Source organism: Hipposideros armiger, unplaced genomic scaffold, assembly GCF_001890085.2.
Source record: "Hipposideros armiger isolate ML-2016 unplaced genomic scaffold, ASM189008v1 scaffold_121, whole genome shotgun sequence".
NCBI classification, from domain to species: domain Eukaryota; kingdom Metazoa; phylum Chordata; class Mammalia; order Chiroptera; family Hipposideridae; genus Hipposideros; species Hipposideros armiger.
In genome coordinates, this window is record NW_017731471.1 from 2,557,502 (window position 1) to 2,575,562 (window position 18,061).

General features: G+C 34.9%; 1 pseudogene; it reads right to left on the reverse strand.

Moving 5' to 3' along the window:
• LOC109385667 (UV excision repair protein RAD23 homolog B pseudogene) overlaps positions 1-1,179 on the reverse strand; it is a 1,754-nt pseudogene extending 575 nt beyond the window's left edge.
• Between the last annotated feature and the right edge of the window lie 16,882 nt (positions 1,180-18,061).

Sequence of the window (18,061 nt, forward strand, 5' to 3'; positions counted from 1 at the left end):
TGACCCGATTCGAGGCTCGCTCAGATTCTCTGAATGAGTCCCTTGGGGCTTGCTCAGTTTCTCTGACTGAGTCCCTTGGTCTCGCTCTTAAACTTTACTTCTGTCTCTGACTCTTTATTCAATCTACGTCGCCCCTCAAGAGAAACCCGTTTGCCCTTGCCACGCTGGACGTGACAGGTTTATTTAACATCTGATTAAAATTCTCCCGATGTTGGCTAATTTGCTGCAGTATCTGAGGATTTCATTGACCTGTCGTAGCAATGCTGGAAGCAAGGAAGTGTTCTGTTGAAACTGAGGCTGAAAAATTCAAGGGGCAAGTCCTCCAGAACCTCTCGTAGTCCTTGCTGTCATAGTTGTTGCAGCTTCAGTCACTAAAGACTGAGGAGCCCTAGTACTAGCTGCTGGAATGGGGTCAACCACAGCCTGACTTTATCTCTGGGGATTCCCATTGAAAGATACTCCAATGCTCTCTCAGGATTTTTGAAACTGGCTCGCAGAGCTGCAATTACTTGCTGTCATTCATAACCCATTGACATGACCTCAGTTACCGTATTTTCATAACACTGACCTATCACAAGTTGCACCCTCAATAAAGTTTGACCTAGAAGAATCTACTGCTGTACTGTCAGCTGATGTTGGGCTAGTAGCCACTGGTGGTTTTGCAGGCTTTTCTGCAGCATTGTCTTGTTTTGTTGCACTAAGCAGGTGCAGGTTCATAAGATGCTGTCCTTGATGCTGGAGTGATAGATGGAGGTGTGGGAGTGGGAGCCAAAGCAGGGGTGGGGGTTGCGGCCTGAGCCACAGCTGGTGCAGTGGAGGAACTAACTGTGGTAGTGCTGGCAGGATTAGATTGCTGAGTTTTTGATGCTGATGCTGTCACAAGCTGGTGTTGGTGTTCGGTTTTGTCACCAAAAACCACCACAAGTGTTTTTCATCAGTTTTATATTCTTTTAAAGCAGTATCATCTTTGAGGATTTTGCCTGCATAAGTTAATTTTTGACCTGCTACGGGAAAGACATTATTCCTCTTTTCAGAGTCAATCTTCTTTTTCAGTGCTTTCACCCCCATGTGCTTATGCTCCATGCCATCTACCAGTGGGCCTTCTGTGTCCAGCCACGGCTTCCCCTCACTCCTGCCACAAAGCCCGTGGCCAACTCTGAAAGGTTGGGTCAGCAGCATGCCCCTGGGACCGGGACCCAGTCCTGGCCTGCACCCAGAGCTGGCAGGCCTCTTCCACTGCCCTCCCAGGTGCGCTATGGGCTCTCACCACTAGGCGCTCCAAACTGGGCAGCTGAGAGCTGAGGCTGGGACCCCATGCACAGCCCCATCTTGCAACCCCCGCCCCCAGCCCAGGCCTGGGGAGCCCTCTATCTCCTATATTTCTTTTTTGTTAATTAATTCATTTTTATTTGAGATAAAAGAGACACAATTTTATTTGTTAAAATATTGATTTGCTTCATCCCCTACACTCAAGGAAGATAAAGAAGACAATGTTGTTTAATATAAACAGGATAAATTAGAATTTTCATTAATCTTTTCCCTTTTTTGCTATCTTTTCTCAGCTTGATCATTTATTTCCCTTTATATTGAATTTTAAATAATTTATTTTATTTCTTTTTTTACTAAATTTATTGGGGTTATGGTGTTACATTGGTTAATAAAAGTATATAGTTTTCAAGTTTGTTCCTTTCAGTTTTATATCCCACATATCAGTGAAATCATACGGCTCTCGAATTTTTCTGTCTGACTTATTTCACTTAGCATAATAATCTTGAAAGCCATCCACGTTGTTACAAATGGCAATATTTCATCTTGTCTTATGACCTAGTAATATTCTATTGTATATATACACCACATCTTCTTTATCCAATCATCTATCAAAGAACACTTTGATTGTTTCCATGTCTTGGCCACCATGAATAATGCTGCAATGAACGTTAGGGTACATATATCTTTACAGATAAATGTTTCCAGATTTTTTGGGTAGGTACCCAGAAGAGGGATTGCTGAGTGGTATGGCAATTCTATTTTTAACTTTTTGAGGAACCCCATACTGTTTTCCATAGTGGCTGTACCAATTTACATTCCTACCAACAGTGTATGAAGTTTCCTTTTACTCCACAGCCTCTATAACACTTATTGTCTTTTTGATGATAGCCATTCTAACAGGTGTGAGGTAATATCTCATTGCGGTTTTGATTTGCATTTTCCTAATAGCTAGTGAAGTTGAGGATTTTTTTCATATATCTGTTGGCCATTTGTATGTCTTCTTGGGAGAAGTGTCTGTTCAGATCCTTGACCATTTTTAATTGAACTGTTTGTTTCATTGTTGTTGAGCTGTACGAGTTCTTCATATAATTTGGATATTAGTCCCTTGTAGTAGGTGTTGCTTGAAAATACCTTCTGCCATTGAATTGGTTGCCATATTGTTTTCTTGATGGTTTCTTTTGCAGAGGCTTTTTAGTTTGATATAGTCTCATTCATTTATTGTTGCTTTTACTTCCCTTGCCTTTGAGGTAAAATCCATAAAATCATCTTTATGTCCAAGGTCCATTAGTTTAGTTCCTATATTTTCTTCTATGTATTTTATTGTTTCTTGCCTTATATTTAGGTCTTTGATACATTTCTAGTCTAGGCTCTTTGATAAGAAGTCAGGTGATCATTTTATTTATTACATTTTGAGTCTTTTCTTTCTTACTGCTTTTAAAGTTCTTTCTTAGTCTTTGGCTTTTGATAGTTTGATTATAATGTATCTTCTTGTGAATCTTTTTGTGTTTATCCTACTTAAAGTTTCTGAAAATTCCTGGATGTGTAGATTTATGTATTTCATCAAATTTGGGGAGCATTGGACATTATTTCTTCAAAATTTTATTTTACTTCTTTTCCCTCTACTTCGGCAGCTCTCATTATCCATTCTTTTGTGTGCTTGATGGTATTCCACAAGTGTCTTAAGCTTTAATTTATTTTCATTCTTTTTCTTTCCTGTTCCTCACACTGTATAATATCAGTTTCACTATTTTTAAGTTTGCTGATTCTTTATCTTGCCTGTTCAAATCTGTTGTCGATTCCCTCTAGTGAATTTTTAATTTTAGGTATTGCAAAATTCTAGAACTTCTGCTTGCATCTATTTTTTATAATTTCTATTTCTTTACTCATATTTTCTTTATAATAAGACATTGTTCCTATACTTTCCTTTATTTCTTCAGTTTTCTTTAGTTCTTTGATTTTATTTAAAGTTGCTGATTTGTCTTTGTCTTGTAAATCAAAACTTGGGTCTTCTCTGTAGACAGTTTCTATTGTTTTCTTTTGTCTAGCGTATGGAACATATATTCTTTTCTCTTTTCATGTTCTATATGTTATGTTTGTATTGTTAAAACTGGGCACTTCATGGGCGGGCTGTGTGGCGCGTTGGTTAAGAGTTGGCTTGGGAGCGCTGGCTCTGAGCAGCAGGGCCATGGTTCAGATCCCACATGAGGGCCAGTGATATTGCGCCCCCTACACCTAAGATGGTAACAACAGCTTGACCTGGAGCTGGGCTGCCAGGAGTCACTGGCAACCGCATAGGCTGCAGTGGGGCTGCAGTGGCCTCTGTGAGCTACCATGAGTGGCTTGCAGCTGGCATGAGCTGCCTTGAGCCACTGTGAGTGGCCATCCAGTGGCTGGCAATTGATTGCCTCACTGGGGAACAGCACAATGATAATACCAACATAGGCCACTGAAGCGACGTCCTCTACAACTAGACTGAAGAACAAAAGGACAGCAACTTGTTTGTTTCCCTTCCCCGATTCCCCAATGCTGTTCCCCTCTCCCAACTCCCTAATAAAATCTTTAAAAAAGAAAACAAAAAACTGGGCACTTCAAATAGTATATTGATTGTGGCAACTCTGACAATCAGATTTCTCCCCTTCCCAGAAATTCTTGTTTCTGTTTTTTATTATTTTTGTTTGTTTAATGACTTTTCTAAAATACACATGTAAAGTCTGTATCCTTTTTTGTTTGTGGATACTGAAGTTTCTTCTTGGTTAGTTATTGTTCAGATAATGGCTGAAAAGGGATTTCTGTTATCACCTACAACAAATGAGTGCCCCAGTCCTTTCATAGAGGACTCTATGTTCTTTGTTCTTATTTTGGCATGCTTTCAATGCTCAACTAAGTTGTTTACAACATTGCATTTCTTGTTTTCACAAGCTTCAGGTCAGCCAGAGGTGAGAACTGGTGATTTTCTGATGTCTTTCCTGAATATGCATGCCAGCCTTGAAATGTACACAGTCTTATGCATGTGTGTGGCTCTCTAGATTGCAGAAATATATCAGTGCTTTTCAAAACTCATTGTAGGCATATCATTTTCCAGATGTTCTTTTTATGATTTTAGTATACTTTTAGTCCTAATCTCACCCATGACCTTACACTGCCATGAAGTTAAACAATTGCCTCTAAATATTTTTATTAAATGCCCCATTGAAAAGACTTTTAGCATTGGGAAAGCTTCTTTTTTAAAAAAAATATTTTCTTGGGGAATTGGGGGAGGGGAACAGCATTGGGGAATCAGGGAAGGGGAACAGACAAGTTGCTGTCCTTTGTTCTTCAGTCTAGTTGTGGAGGACGTCGCTTCACTGACCCATGTTGGTATTATCATTGCGCTCTTCCTGGTTGAGGCAGATCGGTCGCCGGCCTCTGGACGGCCGCTCACGGTGGCTCACAGCAGCTCACACTGGCTGCCAGCCACTCACCCTGGCTGCTGGCCACACACAGTAGCTTATGGCAGCCCACTGCAGCAGGGGCTGCAGCCTAGGCCGTCTCCGGTGACTCACGGCAGTCCAGCTCCAGGAAGAGCTGCTGCTCAACATCTTAGCTGTGGAGGGCAGTGTCACTGGCTCTCATGTGGGATCGGAACAGGGGCCCTGCTGCTCAGAGCTGGCGTCCCAAGCCAGCTCTTAACCAACACGCCACTCGGCCGGTCCCTGGGAAAGCTTCTTATAAAGTCAAATAAAGACAGTCTTGCAAGTGAGATCTTTCATGGAACCACTAGACATATCAAATCGTGACAGTTCTCTAGAAATGAGTCATGGAATGAGTTGCAAACTTATTTGGCTCCCTCCAGTGGTTGCCAGACTGATCTTTTTCATATTAATTGAGGTCTCTTGTTTTCTAGACTCTCAAGAAGCTGGAGAGAGAAGGGTGGGAATAGAGTAAGTTGAAATGCTTCTAAGTTTACTGTTTAATTAAAATTTATCCCTTTTTCTTCAATAAACTGGATGCAGTTTCCAGCAAATTTTTATTTCCAGAGTTTCATAAAAATTGATTCTGCCAATTTTTGTCAAGTTTCTTATTGTTCAATGAAACAACAAAATTTCAGTTTTACTATGCCTGTTATCCTGACATTACTCTCCTTTTGTTTTCATAAGATGAATATGTTTTTGAAATAACTCAGGGTAGGCTGAGATTGGTTTATAGATTAGACTGTATTTTTAAATAGTTTTGAAATAAGGGGATCCAAATTGAATGTGATGGTTTAGGATTTTAAAAAAGTGAATTTTAAAGTAAATTTGCTGGAGATATTAGAGATATATTAAAAAATTATGCTTTTGGATAGAGGGAAACAATTGATGGTTCCCAGATGGGAAGGGAGTGAGATGGAGGAGAAGGTGAAGGAATAGAAAGTACAAATTAGTAGTCACAATATATTCATGGAGATATGAAATAAAGTATGGGGAATACAATCAATAATGTTGTAAAGATTATGTAGTGTACCATATGAATACTGGACTTATCAGGGGGATCACTTCATGGACTCTGTGGATTCCCGACCACCATGCTATATACCTGAAATTGAAGTAGAATAATATTGAATGTCAGCTATAGTTAAATATGTAATGTAAAGGTACAGCATAGGGAATATAGTCAATGCTATTGTGAGAGTTACATACGATGTCAGAGGGGTAGTAGATTGAGGCGGTTATCATTTTGTGAGGGGTGTAAATGTCTAACTATTACATTTCTTTGTACACCTGAAATAAGACATAAATCATGCTTCTGAAATTGTAATCTTATATTTCAAAATAAAATATATAACCAGTGCTGTATATAAACTTAAATCATAAAATAAAACTGTTTTAAATTAAAATATTGCAGTGTACTTAAGTCTTTATTCACACAACCTAACCCTCAAGAATCAAATTCTTCTTAAAGGAATGCTTAAAATATCCTGGATTCTTTTCCATACATTATTCTGCTTGATAGTTTTTCATGCTTATGATAAGGTCTGACTCCACTGTCCTATTTTTTGGAAAACAACACATTGTTTATTCAGGAGAAGTAAATACATTTTTAATTACCCAAATATATCATTGCTAATTGGTTCATATTCCTACTTTTTTTTTTTAGCTGAACCATCCTGCTACCTGTTGGCAGCTCAGCGGCTGCTCAGCTCGGGCTGGATTCGAACCGCTGTTGCTCAGAGCTCAAAATCTTGAGCGAGCTCTTAACCAACTGAGCCACTCAGCTGGCCCTCATATTCCTACTTATTATCTTAAGTAGAGTATATTAAAATGCAGAGAAAAGAAGGGGTGAATTGTTTGCTTTAGTGAGTCAGAGCAATACAGTGGAACATGGGAATATTTTCTAGGAAAACAGTGGCTTTTTCTCATAATATTTTACCTGAAAAAAATGAATGACACTCATACATAAATGCACAATGTTTGAATTTATTAAAGATAAATGTAGCTCTATTTGAAGTTTGAATAAAAATATTGCACTTATTTTGCATATCAATTACCCAAACTTCTAAATGAATATTACCAACATTTTCTTTATTTATTCGAAAAATCTAGAGCTCAGTATATAAACTGTCAAAATTATGAGCTCTAAAAAGTAAATTTAAGCATGCACCTTCACATGTTAAAATTTTTTTAAAGCATTAACCTAAATTTAGATGAGTCACATTTAGTGTAGCACACGTGTTTGAATTATATACAGTACTATGCTTAAAAACTATCAGTTGTTATCACAGAAGTTTACTTATAATTTAACCTTAAAAATCAATTTTTAATACTGAAGGTAGACACTATTTTTTTTTGCAGAATTCTATAAAATAATACAAAAACGTGTCAACAAAATATATGATCAAGGGACTTTGAAAATAAGTTATGTGGACTAGGAATAACTTAATCTGTATTAATAAAGAAATGTCACACATGCTTCTGGATTTAGAAAAAAAACGTGAATATTGTGTTCATTCAACAAACATTTAAATATCTGTGTTTGAGATGTTTTGGTACACACATCATTGGTTTCCACAGATAAACATATTTAGTATTGGTGGTAGAAATTATAGAGCAGCTTGTGGAAAATTTATGTATTTATTTATTCATTTATTTATTTATTTATAATCGTTATGGAAGGTTTATTACATCAGTTTGAATTCCTTTATGATTATGTGACAGCAATCACATAGTGAAAGATCACAAAATTTATTTTAACTATTTTAATAATGATACATCATTTGACTATGCAATTAGTTCCTCCTTTGATATTATTAAAAGGAAACGGCTGGAAATAGCCTGAAATGCAAAAGATTTACTATTTAGCTCTTAGACATAAACACTCTCTTGATTTCTTTTTTTTTAAAGGTTTTTATTGGGGAATTGGGGGGATGGGAACAGTGCTGGGGAATTGGGGGAAGGGGAACAGACAAGTTGCCGTCGTTCTGCTCCCCAATCTAGTTGTGGAGGACGCTGCCCCACTGGCCCAAGTTGGCACCATCACTGCGCTCCTCTCTGGCGAGGCAGATCAGTCGCCGGCCTCTGGACGGCCGCTCACTGCGGCTGCTGGCCGCTCACGCTGGCCGCTGGCCACACACGGCAGCCCACGGCAATCCACTGCCACAGGGACTGCAGCCCACGCCGTCGCCGGCGACCCACGGCAGCCCAGCTCCAGGCCGAGCCGCCGCCCAGCACCTTAGCTGTGGAGGGCAGTGTCACCGGCCCTCATATGTGGGATCCGAACCGGGGCCCTCCGGCATCCCAAGCAAGTTCCCAACCATCGCGCCACTCGGCCGGCCCTCTCTTGATTTCTTGAAGTTATACTGAAAAGTATTTATTGTTACCAAATTACATTATTATTATTTTAAGATTTTTATTAAAATATGGCTAACATATAATACAATATTATATTTGTTTCAGGTGTACACCATAGTTATTCAATATTTACATTCCTACAGAAGTGATCACTGTGATAACTCCAGCAACCATCTGACACCGTACCATGCTATCACAATATTATTGACTATATTCCCTATGCTGTACATTACATCTTCATGACTTATTTGTTTTATATTTGGATATTTGAACTTCTTATTCCCCCACACCTTTTTCCCCCTTTTTAAATTTTTTTCAATTGCAGTTGACATTCAATATTATTTTATATTAATTTCAGGGCTACAGTATAGTGGTTAGACATTTATTTAATTTAAGAAGTGATCCCCTGACTAGTCCAGTACCCACCTGGCACTATACATAGTTTTTACCATATTATTGACTCTATTCCTTACGCTTTACTTTACATCCCATGACTACTTTGTATCTACCAATTTGTACTTCTTAACCCCTTCCTCTTTTTCCCACACCCCAAACCCCTCCCATCTGGCAACCATTAAAATGTTCTCTGTATCTATGTTTGTTTCTGTTATGTCTATTTATTTTATTCTTTAGATTCCACATAGAAGTGAAATCACATTGCATCTGTCTTTGTCTGACATACCCCACTCAGCACAACATCATCCAGGTCCATCCATGTTGCCGCAGATGTTGCTACTCTTTATCTACTCATCCACTGATGGACACCCAGGCTGCTTCCACATTGGTCATTGTTAAAAATGCTGCAATGAACATGCTTATGGATGCACTTGTCCCCTCAAAGTAACATTTTGGTTTTCTTCAGATAAATACCTAGAAATGGGATTACTGGGTCCTTCTTTGTCTCTCCTTATAGTCTTTGCTTTAAAGTCTATTTTGTCTGGTATAAGTATTGCTGTTCCAGCTTTTTTTTTTTGTTTTCATTTTCATGAAATACATTTTTCCCATCCCTTTACTTTCAGTCTATGTGTGTCTTTCGATCTGAAGTGAATCTCTTGTAGGCAGCATATGTAAGGGTCTTGTTTTCTTATCCATTCAGCATCCCTATCTTTTAATTGGAGCATTTAGTCCATTTACATTGAAATTAATTGTTGATTGATATGTAGTTATTGCCATTTTGTTATTCATATATTTTATCTTTTTTTCATCTTAAGGAAGTCCCTTTAATATTCCTTGTAATTCTGGTGTATTGTTGGTGAACTCTTTTAGCTTTTTCTTTTTTTGGAAGCTCTTTACCTTCCTTCAATTCAAAATATGTCTTTTCTCCTATGAATTCTTCTTTTCCCATTAAATGGACTGAGTGCTTTTGTAAAAAATCATTTGACCATAAATGTGAGTGTTTATTTTATGTACTCTATTTTAGTCCACTTTCTATATGTCTGTCTTTATGCCAGTACCACAGTTTAAATATCTGTATCTTTTTAGTAACTTTTAAAATCAGCAAATATGACACCTCCAACTTTATTCCTTTTCATATATTGCTTTTTTTTTTTAGGGTCCCATAGTAATGCATATGAATTTTAAGATGGATTTTTCTATTTGCCAAAACTGTCACAGGAATTTGGTAGGGATTGCATTGACTTTGTAGATCACTTTGGGCAGTATTGACAACTTAACAATATTAATCTTCCAAGCAGAAGATGTCTTTCCATTTATTTCTGTCTTATTTAATTGCTTCCACCAATAGCTTGTAGTTTTCAGTGTACAATTGATTCACCTATTTGGATAATTTTATTCCTAAGAATTTTACTCTATTTATATTGAAAATTGAATTGTTTTCTTATTTTTTTCTGCCTTGTTTCATTGTTAGTGTATAAAAACATCTGATTTTTGTGTGTTAATATTATATCCTTTATTGTATTTGGGGGAATCTTTAAGATTTTCTACATGTAAAATTATATCATCTATTAACAGATGCAATTTTACCTCTTATTTCTAATTCAAATGTCTAGTTTTCTTGCCTAATTTTCGTGTTTAGATTTCCAGCACTATATATAAATAGAAGGGGTAAAAGCTGACATCCTTGTCTTGTTCCTGATCTTACAAGAAATGTTTTCAGTCTTTCACCATTGACTATGATGTTAGCTGCAAATATTCATATATGTCCTTTATTTTCTTCAGTTAGCTTCCTTCAATTTCTAATTGTTGAGTGTTTACATCAAGAAAATTTAATAATTTTGTAAAAATTTTTAAAGCATCTATTGAGATGATCTTGTGGTCTTTTTATTATGTCAATATGGCATATTACATGGATATATTCTTGTACATTGAACAATCATTGCACTCCAAGAATAAACTCCAATTGGTCATGGAGTATAATATTTTTAATCTTCTGTTGAATATGGTTCAATGGTATTTTGTGAAGATTTTATTTATTTTTTAAAATTAAAATATAGTTGACATACACTATTATCTTAGTTTCAGGTGCACCACATACTGATTTGACATTTACATAACTTCTGATGTTATCACCACAATAAGTCTGTCACAATACAAAGTTATAATATTATTGACAATATTCCCTGTGTTGTACATTACATCATTATGACTATTTTATAACTGGATATTTGTATCTCTTAGTCCATTTTACTTTTTGGTGAGAATTTATCATAAATATTCATAAGGAATACTGATATTTAATCTTCATTCATTATAATAGTGTCTTTGCCTAGCTTTGGTGTCAAAGTAATGCTGACCTTATAGAAATAAGATAAGTAAGCGTGCCCTCCCTTTCAAGTTTTGAAGATTTTGAAAATAATGCATTTTAACTTTTATAAATGTTTGGTAGAATTCTCAAGTGAACCCATTGCTCCTGGGATTTTCTTTGTTGCACGCCTTTTGATTACTGATTCAATCTCCTTAGAAGATATAAATCATTCCATATTTTTAATTTTCAATGATTGATTTTTTGTATCTTGTTTTAAATACTTTTTCCATTTCTCCTAAGTTATATAATTCGTTGGCATAGAAATGTTCATAATATTCACTTATAACCCTTTTTTCTGTTACATCAGTTGTAGTATCTCTTTTTTCATTTTTGATTTTAGTTACTTGAGACCTCCTTTTATAGTCAACCTTGTTAAAGTTTGTCAATTTTGTTGAACTTCTTGACAAACCAATTCTTGGATTCAATGGCTTTCTATAATGTTTCTATTCTGTAATTTATCTCTCATCTAATTTTATTTCATTTGTTAGCTTTGGATTTAATTTTTCCTTTATCTAGTTTCTTAATGTGTAAATTTAGGCTCCTGTTTTGAGATCATTTTTTGAAGTAATCATTGACAACTATAAATTTTTCTATTAGTACTGCTTTAACTGCATCCCATAAGTTGTGGGTTTTTTTATGTTTTTATATATTTTTATCTCTAAGATTTATTTTTTTATTATTACTTTCAGGTGTACAAAACAACATAGTGATTAGACACTTACGTACCTCACAAAGAGATAATCCCAACAAGTCTACTACCCATCTGACACTGTACATAGCTATTATGATACCATTGACTATATTTCCTATACTGTACATTCCATGAAAACATATAATTTTTAAATTATGGTTGACATTATATATTATTTTATATTAATTTCAGGTGTACTGGTTAGTGTACAGGTGTATATTAGTTTTAGTGTAGTGGTTAGGCATTTATATAATTTATGAAGTGATCCCCTGATAGGTTTTGCACCTGTATGACACTACACAAAGATTTTACAATATTATTGACTATATTTCTCACACTGTATTCCACTTCCCCATGACTATTTTGTAACTACCAATTGGTGCTTCCTAAATCCTTCACCTTTCTCACTCATTCCTCCAAAGACCTCTCTTCTAGCAACCATCAGTTTGTTCTCTGTATCTGTGAGTCTATATCTGTTTTGTTTGTTTGTTTATTCTGTTTTTTTTATTCAACACATACATGAGATCACATGGTGTTTGACTTTCTCAGTCTGATTTATTTCACTTAGCATAATACCATCTAAATTCAACCATGTCATTGCAAATGGTAAGATTTCATTATTTTTTATGGCAATTTTTATCACAATTTCTTTGTCCAATCATCTATTGATGGGCATTTCAGTTGTTTCCATATTTGGCTATTGTGAATAGCGCTGCAGTAACATAGGGGTTTATATATCTCTTTGAATTAGTGTTTTGGACTTCTTTGGGTAAATATTCAGGAGTAGAATTGCTGGGTCACAAGGTAGTTCTATTTTTAATTTTTTGAAGAACTTCCATACTGCTTTTCCATAGTGGCTGTACGAATTTGAAATTGCACCAACAGTGCAAAAGGGTTTCCTCTTCTCCACATTGTCCTCAGCACTTGTTGTTTGTTGATTTATTGATGATGGCAATACTGAAAGGTGTGAGGTGATATCTCATTGTATTTTCATTTGCATTTCTCTGATGAGTAGTGATGTTGAACATCTTTTCATATATCTGTTGCCCATCTGTATGTCCTCTTTGGAGAAATGTTTATTCAGATCTGCTGCACATTTTTAAATTGGATTGTTTGGTTTTTTGGTGTTGAGTTGTATGAATGATTTATAAATTTTGGATACTAACCCCTTATCAGAAGCATCATTGGCAAATATCTCCTTCCATTAAGTAGGATGTTTTTTCATTTTGTTGATGGTTTCCTATGCTGTACAAAAACTTTTTAGTTTGAAGTAGTCCTTTTCTATTATTTTCTTTTGTTTTCCTTGCCCAAGGAGATATATCAGTTAAAATATTACTGATCGTAATGTCTGAGAGTTTACTTCCTATATTTTCTTCTAGGAGTTTTATGCTTTCGGGTCTTACACTTAAGTCTTCAACCATTTTGAGTTTATTCTTGTATATAACATAATAAGGTGGTCTAGTTTCATTTTTTTGCATATATCTGTCCAGTTTTCCCAAAACAATTTATTGAATACATATTCTTTACCCCAATATAAATTATTGCTTCCTTTTTCATTGATTAAATGACCACATAGGCATGAGTTTATTTCTGGGCTTTCTTTTCTGTTCCATTGATCTATGTGATTGTTTTTATGTCAGTATCATGCTGTTTTGATTATTATGGAATTGTGGTATAATTTGATATTGGGTAGCATGATAACTCCACCTTTGTTCTTCTTTCTCAGGATTCCTGTGGCTATTAGAGGTCCCTTGTAGCTCTATATAAATATTAGGATTACTTGTTCTAGTTTTGTGAAAAAATGCCATTGGTATATTGATAGAGATTACATTGAATCTATAGAGTGCCTTGGGTGGTATGGACATTTTAACTATATTAATTCTTCCTACCCAAGGGCATGGTATATGTTTTCATTTATTTGCATCTTCTTAATTACTTTCTTCATTGTCTTATAATTATCTGAGTACAAATCTTTTACTTCCTTGGTTGAATTTATTCCTAGGTATTTTTTGATGCAATTGTAAATGGGATTGTTTTCTTAACTTCTCTCTTTGTTTTTTAAATTAGTTTCAGGTGTAAAAACCAAAGTAAGAGTTACACATTTACACCCCTTTCAAAGTGATAACCCCCTCAATCTACTACCACTCTGACATTGTATATAGCTGTTACAATACCATTGACTATATTCCCTATGCTGTACTTTACATCCCATGATTATATATGTATATGTATGTATATGTATTTACTTATAGTTGACATTCAATTCTATTCTACTTCAGCCTCAGGTGTATAGCACAGTGGTCAGACATCCATACAATCCACAAAGTGATCCCCTGATAAGTCCAGTACCCATCTCAATTTCTCTTTCTGATAGGTTGTTATTGGTGTATAAAAATGCAACCAATTTCTGAATATTAATTTTGTATCCTGCTACTTTAATAAATTCGTTTATCAATTCAAATAGTTTTTGGTGGACTCTTCGGGGTTTCCTATATATAGTATCATGTCTTTGCAAATAATGGCAGTTTGACTTACTCCTTTCCCACTTGGAAGCCTGTCATTTATTTTTTTCTTGTCTGATTTCCATGGCTAGAACTTCCAGTACTATGTTTAATAAAAGTCATGGAAGTGGATATTTTTGTCTTATTCCTGTTCTTAAGGAGAAAGCTCTTCGCTTTTCCCTATTGAGTATGATCTTAGCTGTGGGTTTGACATACACTTTGCTGACAGATTTTATCATAAATGCATGCTGGATTTTGTCAAACGCTTTTCTGCATCTATTGATATGATCATATAATTTGTATCCTTCATTTTGTTTATGTGGTGTATCATGGTAATTGATTTGTGGATATTGAACCAATCAAGCATATCAGGAATGAATCCCATTTGACCATGGTGTATGACATTTTTAATGTTGGTGAATTTTGTTTGCTAATATTTTGTTGAGGATTTTTGCATCTATGTTCATTTGGGATATCAGCTTATAGGTTTTTGTTGTTGTTGTTATTGTTTTGTTTGTTTTGTGTGTGTGTGTGTATTTTTTTTGTAATGTCTTTGTCTGGCTTTGAAATCAGGTCAATAGTGACCTCATAAAATGAGCTTTAGGTCTTTTCCTCCTCTTGAATTTTTTGGAAGGCTTTGAGAAGAATAGGTGTTAATTCTGTTTTGAATGTTTGGTAAAATTCACCTTTGAATCCATCTGGTGCAGGATGTTTGTTTTTTGGGAGCTTGTTGATTACTGATTCAATTTCTTTGGTAGTAATCAGTCTGTTCAGAGTTTCTGTTTCTTCTTGGTTCAGACTTGGAAGATTGTATGCTTCTAGAAATTTATCCATTTCTTCCAGATTGTCTAATTTGTTGGCATATAGTTTCTCATAGTATTTTCTTACAATTTTCTGTATTTCTGTGGTATCTGTTGTCATTTCCTCTCTTTCATTTCTGATTTTATTAATTTGGGTCCTCTCCCTTTTTCTTGGAGAGTCTGGCTAAGGGTTTGCCAATTTTGTTTATCTTTTCAAATAAACCAGCTCTTGGTTTCATTGATCTTTTGTATTGTTTTTTAAGCCTGTATTTCATTTATTTCAGGTCTCAGTTTGGGATTTGTTTGCTGTTCCTTTTCCAGTTCCCTTATGTGTAAAGTTAGACTGTTTGTTCTTGAATTTTTTACTTTTATTTGTCCCAAGTTATTTCCCAATATTCTTTGTGATTTTGTTTTTTGCCCAAGGTTGTGTGTATTTTTTCAGCTTATATTCTGCTATTGATATCTAGTTTTATTTAATTGTGATCAGGAAACATGCATTGTATGATTTCAATCTTTTAAATTTTGTTTAGACTTCTTTTGTTGCCTAACATATGTTTTATCCTAAAAAACTATTATATATACTTGAGATAAAAAAAATATGTATTCTGCTCTGTTGGGTGGACTGTTCTCTAAATTAGGTTCATGTATTCTATACTGTTGTTTAACTTCCCTGTTTCCTTTTTGACATTCTGTCTGATTGTTTTATCTATTATTGAAAGTGGCATGTTAAAGTCTCAAGCTATTATTATAAAAATGTCTATTTCTCCCTTCAATTCTGTCAATGTTTGCTTTATATACCTTGGAGCTATGAAGTTTGGTACATATATCTTTATAATTGTTATATCTTCTTGGTTAATGGACATCTATTCCTTTATTTTCTTTTTAGAGTTATTTTTTAATTAAAACCTATTTTTGTTTAATATTATTATAGCCACAATTTCTCTCTTTTGATTACTAATTTTTTGGAATGTTTTTCATACGTTTACTTTCAACTTATACGTGTCCTTAGATCTAAAGTATCTTGTACACAATATATAAATCAATCAATCTCTCTCTCTCTCTCTCTCTCTCTCTCTCTCTCTCTTTCTGTTATCAATTCTCTCAGTCAATGTCTTTTTATTGCAGAGATTAATATAAATGCATATGAAATAATTACTAACAAGGAAGTACTTATTATTTTCTGTATGTCATATAGCTTTTTTGTCCCTGATTTCCTCCATTACTGCCTTCCTTTGACTTTAGTTGATTTTTTATAGTGACACCTTTTGATTATTTTCTCATTTTATTTTGTGTATATCCTATTGATACTTACTTTGTGGCTACCAAGGGGATTGCATATCATATCCTTAAGTTATAACAATATATTTTAAATTGCAATCAACTTAACTTCAATCACACAGAAAATATCTACTCCTTTATGTTTCCATCCCTTCATTTTCTCTTGTTGATATCACAAGTTATATATTTATATATTGTGTACACCTTAACATAGGTACATAGTTATTTTATGAATTTTGTATTACAAACTGTAGAAAGTGTAAAGTGAATGTATAATTAAAAAATGCAATAATATCAGTATTTATATTTTTCCATGTATTTAACTTTATCGGAGATCTCTTAATATAGCTATTAGTTACTCTCTAACATCCTTTTGTTTCAAGTTTAAGGACTCCCTTTAACATTTATTGTAGGGCAGTTCCAGTGGCAATGAACTCCCTCAGCTTTCATTCATCTGGAAGTGTCATAATAGTCCCTTCACTTTTGAAGGACAGTTTTGCCAAAGATAGAATTCTTTTTTTGTTGGTTTTAATTTTTAGCACTTTAAACATATTATCTCACTTGCTTAAATGGTTTCTGCAGAGAAATCTACTTATAATTTCACTGAGGATTCATTGCGTGTAACACATCACTTTTTCCCCCTCCTATTCAAAGATACTCTCATTATCTTTGACTTTTGACAGTTTGATTATAATGTGTTTCATTGTGGGTTTCTTTAGGTTTACACAACTTGGAGTTTGTTGAGCTTCTTGTATTCCTATACTCATTTCTTTCCTCAAAATTGGGGACTTTTTATGTATTAATTATTAAAACATGTTCTCTGCCATTTTCTCTCTTTGTTCTCCTTCTGAGATTTCCATGCATATACTGGTCCATTTGATGGAGTCACATAAATCTCTTAGGATCTTTTCACTTTACAGTCTGTTGTCTGCTTTTCAGACTCAATAATTTCAAATGACTTGTCTTCAGGTTGTTAAAAAATTGGGCATTCAATAAAATAGCCATCTTTCCCAATCTTTGCATACTGGAGGTGCAGTTCACTCCTAATTAGCATGTTATGATCTGAGCCTTGATATAAGCCCACAGTTAAGGCTTAAGGTCTTTTTGGTTCTTTTCTGGTGTCTACATCTTGCCTGGATTTGTGTGTGTTTTCCTTTGATTTTCCCCAGGTACACTGCTGCTTTCAAATATTTAATTTCCCAAATAGTCTCATTGTAGAATCTCTTAATGCTCACAGATATTTTTTTATCTGCCCATAATTTCTTGCCCCAGTCACCCACACATTTGCAATTACCATGAAGCACTCTTCACTGCCTTCTGAAGCCTCTGCCAGCCTGAGATATAAAGTATTCTTCCTTTCTTTGTCCAAGCTCCAAATCAGGAAAGAGAGAAGCCAGTATTGTGAGCAGCCCACAGACAGTTTAGAATGTTGTGAGTTCTATTTTGCTTCTTTCAGCCCAAAGGAAAAAAATGACAATTGAACAGTTTCTTCCCCAAAGTGCTACACAGTGCCAGCAACATGGTACGTAAAGGATGAGTAAAAATACCATAAACTTGTCTACTGTTTTGAATGTGGCTTTTTTCTTGATTGAACGTTTGCCTAGTTACTGTAGATCTTTGATGAGCTTCCAGAGCTCCAGTAAAGTTATTTTAGCCATTCTCTAGATGTTTAATAATATTTCTGTTTGGGAACAAGTACCTGGAGATTCCTAGTATATCATCTTACTGATATCATTCAGCTATGTTAATTTTTTAAATTAAAGTTTATTGGGTTGACAATAGTTAACAAAGTTATATATAAAATTGAAAACAAAAACAACAAAAGAACAAGAAAAACAAATGAAGAAACAAAACTCATAGACACAGACAATAGTTTAGTGGTTACCAGAGGGTAAGGTGGTAGATGAGGGTAAAGGGGATCAAATACATGGTGATGGAAAGAGAATTGACTC